A 16,776-nucleotide genomic window follows, 5' to 3' on the forward strand; every position below is an offset into this window, starting at 1 on the left:
CAGGATTTTCGCTAATCCTTCCCTTTAATCCTTATTTAATATATTAATGGGTAAAGTGTGTGTCATTTTAAAGGATGTAAAGTTGTGTCATTTTAAGAGAGAGAAAGAGATAGATAAAGGAGGAGAGAAAGTTGACAAAAAAAATAAAGGTGTGAGTCCCACCTCTTTGTGAGAGTGAAATGATATAAGTTGTGTCATTTAAAAGGATAAACACTTTTCCCTATATTAATATATGTTTTAGAACTGGGAGGTGTTATATTTTTCATATTCAATGTTGAGTAATTCTTCTTCCAAATCTAGTATAATTTCAAACTGATAATCCATAATATTGACAATATCTCTTAAAAAACCAAATCTTTTTGATTTTATCTTTTTTTTAACTCTCCCTAACTCTGGTTCATACTGTAAGGCATTGGTGTCAGTAGTGTCTCGTAGTTGCCTATACCAAAGAAACTAAGACACAGTGGATCCAACTAACGGATGCCACTAAACTTATAGAAAATAATTAAAAAAAGATTAAAAATAAAATAAGCAAAATAAAAACAAGTGACACAAAATAAAAATTAAAACAAAGCAAACTAAAATAAAATAGTGATAATGAAAACTAAACTAATAAAAATAAAATAAAAAAGATCCAATCTATGGTTTAATAAATAAAATTAAATGTTGATACAAATCAATCCTCGGCAATGGAGCCAAAAACTTGTTGCGTCTTTGGTAAGTGTACCAGTCATACAAGTAATAAAGTGGTAAAAATAAGATTGTCGATCCCATGAGAATTGATTTATCAAGAAATAGTTTATTTATATAACCAAAGTTGGATTGAGCGTAAATGATTTTTGAAAATATGATTTGAATTAATAAAAATAGAAATTTCAAATAATATTTTTATTTTTAATTTTCAAGATTTAATAACTAATATGCAGGAACACAAACAAGAACATAACAACTATGAGTTGAATTCAAATATGCAAATTGTAGTTAGGGATTCGATTTTCTCAACATTTTCCTAATGAGTTTATCCTTTCTTGAAATTAACATTCAAGATTAAGTTATCAATATTTCTTTCTAAACTAATTAAACTCTCAGTCCCTTGGTGATTTTAGTTCTTTACTTTATCCAAAACCCTAGTCTTCAGAGCTTTTTTCTAAAGCAAGCATTAAGAGCAAGAATCATAAGTCGTAGAAATCATAAGCCTATGCCTAGATCATACAAACCTTAACAATTAATCAATCAGAATCAAGACACCAATATTCCTATTTCCATGCAAGATTCATATGTTCATCTATGAGCGATCAATTCATAAACAAAACTAGTCGTGAGGAAACTGATTAATTGCATAACTATAATCTTAAATATTAATTACAATAAAGATTAAACAACGTTCAAGAATCCATTTGTTTCATCTCACCCTAGTCACGAAAGCTAAAGAAAGAGATGAAAAGAATCTAAAATTCATAAAAGAAACATAAAACTCGATCTCCACGCTGAAGCTTTGATCGTTCCTCCGCTCCTCAAGTTCGGAACAAAGCTTCTTTGCCTCAAAAGTCATCTCTGGCCGCCTCCTAGCCTTTCTCTGTCGCGTCCAAGAAGGAATATAAAATCCTAAAGCGTGTCTTTTATAAGTGAAGGTCCATGGGATTTTAATTTGGACCAGGCTTGGAACTCTCTTCTTCCTGGTCTTTCTTAAGTCTTGGCTTGATTCTTGACTTCTTCAACGTCATCGATCCATCAAAACTTTAATTCAATACTTTAAACCTGAAAACAATATAAAAAAATCATAATCATATCCAAATATTAAAACCCTCAATTCTTTAGCATTTAATTAATTTTCACTATGTTCTTGACCATATTCATCATCATTTATTCTACTTTTGTTCCTAGAAATATAGTGTCTTTGATACTTGATAACGCATATTTTGTTACACTTATTTATTACTTTTGATAAGTATTTTTAGCATTTATTTGAGTTAAATAAAGGTCTTTTGGGTCAAATCAGAATTCTAGATTTTAATTGGGTTTAATTGATTTTCATCAGAATTTTCCAAATTTACACTACTTTCGTATTTTGGCCATATCTCACTCTACAGATGTCCGATGGACTCTTTTCTTGTTTTGTTTTTCAGATAACAGAAAGGTCTACAATCTGTATTTCACCCCTTGAAGCACAATTCGGACGATAAGATGGTCGAAATCTGAGCTCAAGATGAACATTTTTTGTTGGAAATTTATTTTGACGCTTGGACTTGTAAATTAAATTAGAACCCAATGTGTTTAAGGCCCAAAGCCATTGTTTTAGTTTTGATTTTGTTTATTTTATTATTATGGGCCAAAATTAGTTGAACCCTAACCCGATTGTGATGTGGGTTAAAAGGGTTCGTTTAGGAAACTTGTCGGCATTCTTCATTTTAGAGTTTGTACGTTTGACGGCTTTTCTCTTAAGGATCAATCTACATTTTTCTGTTCTTCATCTCTTCTTCTTCTTCTTTTTAATTTTTAATTATGTTTACCTTAGCCATGCGAGGCTAAGAACCTTTAATAAACCTAAGGATAATGGATTTCATGGAAGAGTCTAGAGGATCTGAACCTTTCCTTTAAATCAGATTCGTTTCTCTTCCAAACTCAGATTGATATCATGCGATTGTGGATATTCAATTTGAGATTCGCGATTGCGATCATGGAAAGAGATTAATCATCAAATTTGATGATTAGATTGATTAACCCTATGACCTTAAGTCAAACGGGCTAATACTCTATGATTGTATGAGTAGAAGCATCATATTTGATCAAACACTAAGCGATCGCTTAGAGAGGGTTCTCAATTGAAAACAAGGATTCTGATTCAATTGAGATCAATCACGATTCTGGTATCTTTTTATCCGAGAAAAGACGTCCTAGGAATCCTAACCTTAGTTTGGTTATTTTAATTACGAATTTCAATTTTAATTTTCACGTTTTGTTTTAATTCTTATTCAAAGCGAACAAAACCCCCCCCTTTATTTTCTGTTTAATCTGTGATTTTAATCCTTGCAATTTCCTCGAGAGACGACTCAGGTTGATGCTCTACTACAGATTTTCAGAAACATAATTTTATTAATTTGCGTGAGTTCAACAGCTCGTGTCAATACTTATCAATACTTCTTGAGGAAACCTTTAAATGAATGAAATGATTATTGAGGAAGCTTTAGATTATTGAATAATTATTCCTCTATGTTGAAAATGATGTCGGTGAAATGATATAGCGCAAGGTACCCCAAATGGGAGAACCAAAGTACCTCGCAAGAATGAAATTTGATCATCAGTGAGATATTATATGACTTGAGAGGGGTGTACCAGAAAAGTCACAGAAAACAGTTCTCCCACCTCAAAGTGGGATTGACATAATGAAATGACCACGAACCTCCTTAGACAAAATTCTCAAGAGATTAACATTGATTTTAAGGTTTCTTTATGGTTAATATTAAATTTCCTGAAAGAAAAGAATATCAGTGAATGTCGCGTGAAAATGAGGCTTACCATAAAAAACATCAGGTTGATGCATATGGAAATAACGTTTTGAAATTGACAAAGTCTAGTATGAGCATATCCTTGGCTTATGAATCATCCCACTCTATTACAAAGGGTGAATTATGACAAACATGATATAATGCTTGACAAGATATCATATATTGAATCTCTCTGTGAATTTTACAATATGAAAGCAGCAAGATATCATATTGACAAAAGTTATTATGACTGCTTAAATCATAATTATGATCATACTTCTTACGAGATTACGTAACTTACAGGATGACCACGTGAAAAATACCTTGATATATATCACTTATTTTGGCTATCTTGTATCTCTGCTATAAAACCATGAAAGTTATAGGGATCCATTAGTGATGAAAGGCGAAGATATGAATATCGCCTACAGGGATCCATGAATGATGAACAGTGAAGATATGAATCTCACTGGGAATGCAGATAGACTTAGAAAGTTTTATCTGCTTTATTATGACTTATCTTGAATTTTTCTGACTTATTATGACTTATCTTGAATTATCCTGAATGTATCTAATGTGAAATCCATAAAAGATTGTATGGATCCATGAAGGATGAAAGGCGAAGACATAAATCTCGTCTGGAATGCAGAAAAACTCAAAATATTATATAGTTGATATCTGCAAAGTTATTATGAATTATCTTGAACTGATTTGAACTAATATAATTGAAGCTATCATTCTTAAGTGATATGACTTTATTCTTTGAGATCCGTACAGATTGCAGGTTCTAATGCATCAACGAGATACATAAACCTTGTTTGAACCTGCCAACAGTGCCTAAAGCTCTTAAGCTTAGATTTGAAGACACTTGAGGGTAACACCTAAAGGATAAAAACTCAAGTTGAAGGAAATCTGGTATGCATGCACATGAAACCCCATATCAGTACTTGAGGGTAAAGCCTAAAAAGGGGTTAAAAACTCAAGTTGGAAGAAGTTTTGAGGGTAAAGCCCCAAAAAGGGTTAAAAGTTCAAGGTGGAAGAAATCTAGAGGGTAAAGCACAAAAAAGGTTAAAAACTCGAGTTGACACTTGAGGGTAAAGCCTAAAGGGTTAAAAACTCAAGTAAGTGCTTTAGGATAAAACCTTAACTGGTTAAAACCTTAAGTTTGCAGAAGACATCAAGTACCAGCCAAGCGACATCAAATATGCAACATCAAAACAAGCGACATCAAAACGACATCACATTCAAAGTGACGTCACACTCAAAGCCTTCAAGACATTTCGCGGATCGACATCAAACAAAAAGGTACGCAACTATATGAATTATGAAATGTATATCTAAAGTGCAGGGTACAAATATTGTTGTGAAACTCTGAAGCACCAGCAAAGTACAGGCCACAGTGCAAAATAATAGCATAGTGAAATGAATTTGTCGGGTTGACACATAGACAAATCATCCCGCGGACTTATACATCTCGTTACTCATGCTCTCAGCATAAGCAACAAGTTGGGGGCTTCTATTCTGGATAAATATAATATAAATACAAGGCCCATTTTAACATGAGGTCCAGAGTTAAAGCCTTCTCCCTTAAGGAAGGACCAAGTCAACAAAGGCTGCATCTCAACAATATTAAATGCTACATGACAGCAAGCTACTTCTTCCACAAACTTCTCAAGCCAACTTCACCTCCAAGTATACTTTAGCATCAAGATACTTTTGCAAACCATATCACATAGCTTCCCACAAGGACCAATGAAGATAACTTACCGCCTCACAACTTGCAACCAACTTGGGAGCATCTCTCTACAAAGCTGCTTATCTCCCCACCAAGCTGGACATCTCCCTACTATAAATACATAGTGTTAATCCAAAGATACACATCTTCTTCTACATAATAAACTTGCTTGAACCAAACCTGACTTGAACGTCAGAGTGTCTTGCAGGTACACCCCCCACCTTGTTCCAGTAAAGACCCACAGTTTGAAGCTGTACCAAATCACTTAGGCACATTTGCGTAGAGGAAGATCACATGGTTTGTCCATATGTAAATGGTTGTGATCAAGACCCTTATCGTAGAAGTTAAATTTTATTATTTTGATAATTATAATTAAGACCAGGAGGATTACTCTTTTATAAAATCTTAACGTTCTGTTTAACTTCCTTCTCTTTGCGCTTTCGGCATCAGTTAAGGAAAAAAGAACATGTCTAGAACAATAATTCCCTCCATGGCAAGGGGGAAGAAGTAAAAATTAAGACCGATCATAATTTTAATACCTTCTGTTCAGCCTTCGATTTGAACAGTCAACAAATAATGACTTTGAGAAATTATTTAGCACATATTTATAATTTACATTTACACAATTAATTAATTGGGTTATGTTAGTTGTACTAATATACAATTCATATACAATTCATGTGACTTATATAAAGTGAAATGAGTCATTGATTTTGATAAAGAAAAAGGAGAGTAATAAGAGATAAGAATGGAAAAAGTAATCATTGATGTCTTGATAATATGTGAGGAAAAATATCATTATCTTTCCATAATTAACCAGACGGCTAACATCGACGCATGTTCGGCAATGTCATGTATTGGACCCGCAAGTGTACCGGCACGCCATACCTAGGCATTCGGTCGCACACATGCTACATGGAATGGGACGGTAACCTTCTCTCCCAATTAAAATACATATATACTCCTAAAGTAAAAGAAAGAAAATTTTGTCACACTGCATTAGATGGCTTTTCATGAATAATGATCACATGATCATTGAACTACAATACGGGGCCTTAAATGTTTAACAACGAGCAAGCTAAAAATATTGACTATCAACATTAATTAGTTAGGAATTAGACGCATAAGGGTGACATTAACATTGACCTTTTATCATTTCAAATTGTCTTCTATTCTCTCAACATCGTCATTTTTTTGGGTACAAAACGTAAGGGGGGAGTTATGCTACCCTTTCATTTATGTCATGTTTTGAATTCAACGTAAAGATAAATATAGTGAAGAGTTGCAAGCATTGTTCAGTTCTGGATGCAGCTCGGCATTTCAAATATTCAAGGATGTAGGGAGTAGTGTACCCAACCGAGTATAACAAAATAAATATTTCAGTATGCATTTTAATTAGTTTATTTTGAGGTCAAAAGATTAAAAACAAATTATAGCTTTCTGGAAAAGCTTAAAAAAATTATTAGTTTGTCACGAAACATGCACTCAGTCACTTGAGCCATCTTCATTTTCTGGAAATACAAACTATAAGTCTTCATTGTCCCTATAAACTTGCCTTAAAACAGCAGCCCTGTAGACAAACATCCCAAACATGGCCTCCACAAGCTAGGGTGAACAAGAGACAGTAAAATAAATGAACATTGTGTTTTACCTGAGTTGAATTATAAAGCTTTGTGGGTTAATTTTTATTTTATTTTATTTTATACGCATGCTACCATGGTTTACCTGAAAATCAAAGAAGTCATAGGTAAAAGACTGATGAGACAAAACCCAAAGTCCAAAAATTGCAGCTGGAATTATAAGCCTTGGAGATAAAAGTGATATACTGCTACCCTTGATTGACCTCTCCAATAAATCTTTCAGGTCCTCACTTCTTATGCCAACTCTGATAAAAAAAATATTGTTTGAATAAAACAAGGGATGAGAGAATATCAAGAATATAGATTGCTAACTGGCATCATTAGATCAAATTAAGTTCTCATATGTACTTTTTTGACTTCTTTTTCGTGAATATTTGAGGAACAGATTCTCTGGATAGGTTGTCCGCATGTTGATACAAGAGCCGAAGGTACAAGCAACTGCATTGAAAAGTGATATATCAGTTAAGTGCCATACTAAGCAATGAAAAGCAGCTGCATCTTTTCTTTTCATTCTATCCACAAAGAGCAACAGTCATGAACAAAAATCAACTGGCATAATTATCACATGAGTGCTAATCATCATGTCTTGAAGCACTAAAAGGCTCACTAGAGACCCTCAAGCTCATTAACAACAACTTCAACCAGACCAACATAATAAAATGCAAAAGCAAACCTGAAAAATGCACCAATCGCATAACTTGAAGCATCCTGCACATTTAAAAGACAGACACAAATATCAGTTCAACAGAAACGCCCCCAAAAAATATTGTTATAGCATTATAAAACGGGGCAGGATATTCTTACACCGGTGTAAGAGTTAGAAGTTTTACACTCAATCTTGACCATTGATCCACTTGTATCCAATGGCTCATATTACTAAAAAATTTGAGCCCTCAGATATAAGTGGGATTAACGGACAAGATTAAGAGTGTAACTTACACTGGTGTAAAATGATCCTAACCCTTATAAAACGTGTTCCTGTACCCAGAAAAAAAAAACAATATGCTCCAAACTGTTGTTTTAAGATGAAGAAAATAATTTGGAACTTACACCATGGTAGTGTTTAAAGTTAAATCATTATGGTAAGACGTTGGCATCCATCTAAAGTTAATCTTGTACTATTGTCATGAAGAAAGAAAACATAATTGAGTTGTAAGAAGCAGCAAATTGACCTAGTTCTAAACTATAATTGCAAGTAATCAGACATTTTTTTTAAATAAAGCATGCAAATGTAATCTTTACCTGTACTGAAAAAGTTATCAAGCAATATCCAGTGCAAGCAAATCCAATACCCACAGATAGAAGTAGTATTTCCCTCTTGAGCTACAATTGAAAATAACAATGACATATCAGCATCGTACACAACATATGAACAATTATAATTTATTAAAGCCTACATGCCTTGAGGTAAGAAAACAGTTATGTCACTAACTTGAGCTAACAAGGAATATACTGAGCTCAAGAGAGGTATTATACAGATTCATATTTGAGCACATTCAATTTCTTGCGTCTTGCACTTGCAACATCTGTTGATATATGAAGTGAGGCATCAAATATTGTTGGATGATTGAATTCTTTATTTATCAAAGAATGAAGCTGAACTTGAAAAATATTTAACAAAATAAAGCATGCATTGCAAAATATCAAATTCATACCCAATTCCCCACTTTCTGCCGAGGGATAATGACATAAACAAGAAAATGAAAGTTCCCAAGATCTAAAACAAAAACAACTCAAAGCATACCTTAGCAGTCATCTTTTTGTTTATTGGTGTAGAATTGTCACCTAATATCCATTCTTGGGTTCTTGAAAGTTTCAAAAAACAACTATCACTGTCAGTCTCTGTGATCTACAAATATTAGAAGAATCAAATTTGAATGAACTGCCTTATCAACACAGAATTCGCAACTGGATCAGTACAAGGCTAAGAATTGTTAGAACTGGCACACTTGATAGAATTTATATAATTGCATCAGAATGGTTTGAAATTAGATACAATAAGTCTGCTGCACCTGCTCTGTTTGTTCAGAAGTATTGTTGGTGAGCTTCCTATTATCATAATAAACAGAATTTCTGAAATTTTGTTGCCATAATAAATCAGAAGCTCTTGATATAAAATCCCCATTTAATTCTCTCTCCTTAAAAAATATTTGCAAGCGATCATCTTCTCAGAGTACTACCGCCGGCTGACAAGACGAGAGAATATAAATTGAGGTGGTTTGGGCACGTAATGAGAAAGTTACTGGATGCTTCCGTAAGAACAAAAGTTTGTTACCAAGAGCTCAACACAAGAAAAGATAGAGGTAAACCAAAACTTACTTGGGGAAAGTAGTAAAACAAGATTTAATGGAGTGGAATATAGATTGGCGGACGGTATGCCTTAGAACGGAATGGAGAAAAGCTGTAAGCATGATGAAGGGTTAGACCCGTTGTTATTTCTATGTTCTAGATGGTCTCTTTTTAGTCATTTTTTCCTTCATTTTCCCTCTTCTTCTTTTCCCTTTCTTTTTTTCTTTATATATATATATATATATATATATATATATATATATATATTATTACTATTCTATTTATTTATTTTTATTTTTACTTCTATGTTTCTTTTTTTAACTTTTTTGTATCTTTCATTTGGGTTCACCTACTACTGACCCCAATTAATTTAGGATAAAAGTGTTGTTAATGTTGATGTATCATCTTCTGCATCATCCACTAAAAATTAAGAGTTTCAAGCAATTAGCTTTCAGAAAAAACAAGGACTTGAGTAATAGGAAAAAGAAGATGTTGCATCAAGGAATAACTATTACTTATTTTAGGGCTAAAAGGATAGTAACAATAATGGCAGAATAGGTACTTCAATAAATGTAGAAATTACAAGAGTGAAGTATTTGTCAATGACCAATTCTCCCAAAAGCTACAATTATTAAATGAAGGCCGATGAATGGTTGTTAAATGTAATATGCCCCAATATGCAAAACCTTTCTTTAGACTTGAGACATGGACAATGCACATGCTTGGCTACTTTGTGTTGAAATTTAAATTTTATTTAGAAGTATGGGGCGGCAAGGATAACTATTATCCACTTACTCAAAGAGGCTCCAATACCATGCCAATACCAATTCTATCAAAAACTTAGCAGGTAATGAAAACTCATGAATGGTTTTTATATTAATGGTATTACCGGTGGAAAAAGGCCTAAAGAAAGTCGTTATTAAAATGTCAAACTCATGGTTATTATTATTATTATTATTATTTTATACATATATGTTATTTTATTTTATTACTTTATTATTTTTATTTTATTACTTTATTATTTTTATATTATTACTTTGATTATTATTATTCTTTTATTTGAATATTACACATTGCAAAATAAAAATCATTCATGGCAGGGATGAAAATAAAAGAGTGTATAAGAGAGAAGAAAATACCTTGAGATTTGACTCGATCACACAAATATAAATATCACAAATCTCATGAAATACAATCACATTGTCAGTGCAGATAAAATAAGAACATGGAGCTTGACAAAATGAGGAAATGTGGCTGAAGCAAAGTAAGAAGAAAGACTCAATCTAACGATGGGGTTAATAATAAACCATTTTTTTTAGAATATACACACACATATATAAAATTGTAGTGGTTGTTAAATAACTTTTAGAAAATATTTAAAATTATAAAAGTATTATATAAATGTTTTGGCGGTAAAAATTTGCTGCAAAATTACATAATTTGACTAAAATAAAAGATACAATGTGGAGTTCCCTAAAAATGTCACAATCTGTATATATATATTTTTGGAGATTTTAATAAGCTCCAATAAATAACCTTCACGAATGACACATTTTTTATAGTGACATATATGTATATAGTAACATATATGTGAATAATGCAATATATGTGATAAATAAGTAAATGTATATATAATTGTTGATTTACAATTCTGCATGTGCATTATATTGATATACAGTGTCTTGATTTTTATCTAAATATTCTCGGTAAATTTTGTATGATAAATTTTGGTACAGTAAAAATTCATATAACTTATATTTTTCAATATTTACCATAGTGACGTGATTGATTTTTTTTTTTTGTGACGTCAAACTTAATTAATGGCATGTTATGAATTATATATATTTTTTAAATATTGTGAGATCCTTTTGGAGGTATTTGCATGTTTTGTGCCTAATAAGTTTATGGGATTTCTCGTATAGAAAATAATCTGTGTATAGTAAAGAAACTAAGTTTCTTGAGTCAAGAAAAAAAGACACCTTAGACACGATGAGTTAAGAGGACACATTTACAAAGTACATAGCCCTGTCATATAGAAAAATCCCTGCTTAAGAGAATGTATTGGAAAAATATCACATATTTGTAGGGGTGTTCATCAACCGTTCCAAACCGATTCAAATCGCGGTAACCGAACTGAAAAATCGATAACCGAACAAATTGAAAACTAAAAAATCAAAAATCAAAAAAACCGCAACTTTTAATTGGATTGGATTAGTTTTCGGATTGCTTAATGAAAATCGATCCAATCCAAACCGATCCAATGTATTAATTTTTCTCTACCTACTTGGGTCTTTCCTCAATCATAACCCAAAAATTTTTAAACCCAAAATCCATTAACCCATCAACTAAACCCAAGAAAAAACCTAGTCACATCATTTCATCTGCGTATAGCTTCATATCTCATTGTCCCAAAAAAAAACTATATTATCATTTACTGATACTTTTGTATTTCAATTTTTTTTACAAAGACAATATATATACAAAAGATGTTATTTGTATGAAACAAATTTTAGGATTTTCAAAAAACCGAAAACTGATCTAATCCAAACTGAAAAAAATTGGATTGGATCGGATCGGATTTAAAAAAAAATCCAAACCGAATGGATGATTACATGGTCAAACCGAAGGGATTAGATCAGATGATTTTTGCTTTCAAAACCGATCCAATCCAAACGGCAAACACCCTTACATATTTGTGATGTTTTACAACTTTTGTTGTTGTTGGTAAACTGATGTTTTACAACTTTAAATATTGTAATTTTAACATTATTTATTTATAACCATGAATGATTTTCCATACTAAATTTTAATATTTTAACTGTAGTAATTAAGAATTAAAGATAATTAATTAATCACTAGAATCTGGTGATATATAAGGCAAAATTTGGGTTTTTTTAACCTTTTACCTCTTATTAAATTAAAAATAACCATTTTACCCTTATACCAAAACTTTACACTAATATACCTTTATTTAATCGATTACATAGTTATTTAATCGATTATTTTGTTGGAAAAATAAAATAATCAATTAGTTTAATCGATTATACTATGCAGTGTTGAAAAAAACGCTTGCTCTCTTTCTTACTTTTTCATCTAAGGGTTACAGCACTTTGTCTCTTACTTTACTCTATATATTTTTTTGGTACACTACTACATCTATTATTCACTTGGCTTGCACTTAGATAGTGAAGTTTGTTCATTCCCTGGTTGGATATGCCAACCAAAGTGATGCTCACCACTTGATTTGCTGGGGCACTTGAGTATGAACTAGGGGTGGGATGTGACGCTTCCTCTGCTTATAACGTATATTATTATGATCTTCCATGGCCTATTGGAAAGGTCCTTTTTTGGAAGAAAGCTCACTGGGTAAAGCATAAACATGGGATAAGTAAGGACAATGGTGAAGTAAAGGAAGAAGATAATTATGGTAGAGCAAAATCTGCATATGATGCTTAATTAGTCAATTTGGTTAGGGGAAGGAAACTACTTATTTGAAAATAGGCCATCAAGCCCGGATGCTATTTTTCTTGCACATGCATTAGTCGTTCTTCAAGCTTTGCCTGAGTCGTCAATGCTTCGGATCAATCTTTTGGAACATGCTAATGGTTCGAGGACAACCTAAACCATTTTGCATGAAAAAACTATGACATATTATAAGGAACGGAAGGGCTTGAGTACAAACAAGAAGGGGGAAGAGAATGAGGCCTCTTTCAAACTTAAATGCTTCTAGAATGCATTTCTTTTCTGAACCAAAGAAATGTTTATCAATAAACATTCTGTCTTCAGGAGTGAAAAAATGTATGGAGTGAATCATGTGATCAAGGTTTCTATCTGTAATTAATATCTCTATATTGGCAGTGGTATTCTATGAAGTAATGACTTACTAGGTTGCTTGAAATTCAATTCATCTTTTTTTTAATGATGTTTTGCTTTTGGCATGTGATTTACTGGTTTTAGCTGCCAATGATGATAACTACTGGGAGCATCCTGGTTGGCAATGTGACTTCTACTTCGGCTGTGGCATTGCCCTGGTATTCTTTTACTCCCTCACCCTGCATTTGCTTTCTTTGACTGTCTCTATGTCAGTACCTGTATTTAACTCTAGTACATCTATGTCAGTAACTGTAGATGCAATAGAGGAAGATGCCTTGAATTTTAAGAATTTTGATCCCCAAGCCAGATGTAGTAGGTGTACGAAAAAGAAAAATATAGAGTAAAGTGAGAGACAAAGTGTTGTAGCACTTAGATGAAAAAGTAAGAAAGAGAGCTAGCGTTTTTTTTTCCAATACTGCAGGATCTAATCGATTAAGCTAATCGATAATTTTATTTTTTTGCAAAATAATCGATTAAATTAAATAGGGATATATTGGTATATAATTTTGGTATGAGAGCAAAATGGTTGTTTTTTATTTAATAAGTGACAAACGGGTAAAAAAGACCGAAATTTGATAGATTCCACCTAAGAGTTATTTTGGTATCTTATACTATTGTATACAAAAACAAATATATGTTTTTGGATTTGATGTCTAATTATTATTATGAGAATAATTTTTCTTTAATTTTTTTTTACAAACTAAGTCATTGTTAATTTAATTCTTATATAATTAAATCGTAATTAATATTTTCAATTATATGTATAATTGATATATTTCTTTCAATGTATATATTTATTAATGTTCATTTATTTTCAATTTTAAAACTTAAGCCGCAGGGTAAGATATGCTCAACATTTAACGCTTGAATCTTTCCCTTTTTTTTGTATTTGTTAATCCAAAAAAAATCACATATCTTCATTCTTGAGAAAGTGAGATGGTCAGAATTTATATTCTATTTAAATAAATTATAATAATAACTAATCTCATTTTATTTTATTTTATTTTCTCATTTTATTCTTTTTAATCTATTCAAATATAGCCCTAGGTAAGTAGGAAGAAAGACTTTATTTTAAGGGAAAAGTGTCTATACATTTAAATTACACAACTTACATCCTTTCACTCTCACAAAGAGGTGTGACCCACAACTTTATTTTTTTTGTCAACTCTCTCTCCTCCTTTATCTATCTCTTTCTCTCTCTTAAAATGACACAACTTTACATCCTTCAAAATTATTCACACTTTTCCCTTATTTTAATAACTCCCCTCCATTGCTGGCTTACGTTCTATTTTGTCAGTTCGTTCACTATCTATTCCTTTTTCTTTCATTACGAAATATTCAAGCACAAGATTAATAGATCGAAGGCGCGCAGAAAATAAACAATTAAAAAAAATAAGATTGTGTACCTATATGTGCGCAATTTTTTTTTTAATTTTTTTTTAAAGCACGTTTATTTAGCGTGTCCAACAAAAAATACAATACCAGCACATGTATCAGTCAATGTTTTATGGCCAGCTAGATCAGTAGAAAATTTAAAATATTCACAGTATTATTTTTTCTTCAGGTACCATATATTGATATTTTATATTTAATCTAACAATATGTATATGATTCTGCATTTGATGGTATATATTACATTTTTATTAATATATATATAGGACATATATATTTTCACAAATTATCTCATGCAATACACAAGAAAATGAATGTGACCCTCATGTTTTTTTTTTCTCTTTTTTCTTTAGTGGGTTCACAAATTGTTTCATGTAACATAAAAAATATATTTCCCTCGTATACAATGATGGTTAGATGTTTCAAAAAAAAAAAATGGTGATTAGATCCCATATATAGTAAACAATTTCATTGAACCATATGACGGTTCAACATTTTTGGCTAACAACAATTGACCAGATCCTAACATCCGTGCAGTTTGTGTCAAAGCACATGCACTACCTAAATGCTTAAGTAATTTCATCGTTGATACAAATTCCAACCTGGATAAGACATATAACTTACTCACCCAAAAAAAAAAAATAACTTTTTCTTTTTTCTTTATAGGGGTGGTTATACTATTCAATCAATTTAAAATTAACGATTAAAACAATGAGAAAAATTAACTGCTGTTAATTTTAAATTAATTTAACGGTAACCAATAAAGTAGTAAGAGTAATAAGGCTAAAATGATATTAAGTATAACATTCCTCTTCTTTATAATCAATGTTATTAAACCTGGTCGAGTTATTGACCCGATCGAGGTACTGGGTCACTGGGTCACTGGTTCAACCGCATGACCTGGTAAGTATATGTAAATCTACAATTTATATTAAAAAACTATAAATATACTTAAATACTTGTAAAAAAAATATACAAATTTCAAATATTTTAATATGAAAATAATAAATTACACATCATTGTCCAACAAAAGATCAATCAAACATATAATATTTGTGATACTAGTGTTTCAGGTTCAGCAAACGACATCTCTAACTATAAATCAAATCAGAATTTCTTACATATTGCACAATCAAGATAATATTAGTGTTGTAGGTACATAATCTATGTAAGTTAATAAGCTACAAATCACTCAAATATTTCAAAAGAAAACAAATCATTTGTGTTTGAGAGTAAAAAAAAACATTAATTTATGAAAATAAATTAGTTTTTATAGACTGAGCTGGGTCACCGGTTGAACCGACCGGGTCACCAATTTTTACGAAAACTGGCCGGGTCACACCGGTTCTATTACATGACCGGTTCACCGGTTTCCGGGTCGACCCGGACGGGTCGGTCCGATTTTTATAACATTGTTTATAATATTGATAGTAGGGTTTAAACTAATAACTTCACTTAAATTATTTAAGTTCTTCAATATTAGTCCCCTATTAATGGCTTGTATGATTTGTAGTTTGATTAAGCTTATTTAGATGATTCTTTTAGCTATTGTTTCATGAAAGGGATATTCTTATTACCAAAAAAATTCACTGCCTATCTAGTTACTATTAGATCATAAAGAGACAATGCTAAAAAGTTTCTGAAGAGAGAGAAAATATTGATCCAAAGGTAATTAGATAGGTAGCGAAGAGTTGATAACGAGTTTTTTTTATAATAAGGAAATGTTGATCCATTTGGGCTTAAAGTGTAAATATTAAATAGACCCAATTTTTTGTTTACCTTATACTTATTTAATTCCACTAGAAAGCAGTGGTGGACCTGTGTATTTGCAAGTATGTGCAAGTTCACACACAAATTTTTTTGGGAAAAAAATAAAATATATTTTGAGTCATCAACAAAAATTACAGGACCCAATTTAATCTCTTAAAAAAAATCGACTACTGATCCCTTTAAATTCCAAAATAGACCCATGTTAGTTCTTTTGAGGGATTAATGTGGATCTTTTTGAATTTATGAGGACCATGATTCTGATTATCTGGGTCTATTTTTGAATTTTGAGGAATCAGAGTAGACTTTTTCTCCCCTAAAAAATTAAATTGAGACGCGTAATTTTTGTTGAGGACCCAAAATGTTCTATTGACTCTTGATTACTTTTTTATATTAAGTTAAATTTTTTTTATATTCTTTTGTATTTTAATATATTTAAATTTTTCTTTAAATTTTTTTTCTTTATTCTTTTATTCTAAGTGTGCAGACATTAAAAAAAATTCTAGGTCCGCTATTGCTAGAAAGTGAGGGCGGACGGTGAAAATGAAACTTGTGACCTCTTGTCAGAAGATCTAATACCAAATAAAGAATCAAT

General features: G+C 31.5%; 1 pseudogene; it reads right to left on the minus strand.

Annotated features, from left to right (window-relative positions):
- Positions 1–6,705: 6,705 nt before the first annotated feature.
- Positions 6,706–14,997, minus strand: LOC133289825 (uncharacterized; annotated as a pseudogene).
- Positions 14,998–16,776: the final 1,779 nt, after the last annotated feature.

This window comes from Gastrolobium bilobum, unplaced genomic scaffold, assembly GCF_033153095.1.
Source record: "Gastrolobium bilobum isolate Gb01-03AN ecotype WA unplaced genomic scaffold, APGP_CSIRO_Gbil_v1 utg4848, whole genome shotgun sequence".
Lineage (NCBI taxonomy): Eukaryota > Viridiplantae > Streptophyta > Magnoliopsida > Fabales > Fabaceae > Gastrolobium > Gastrolobium bilobum.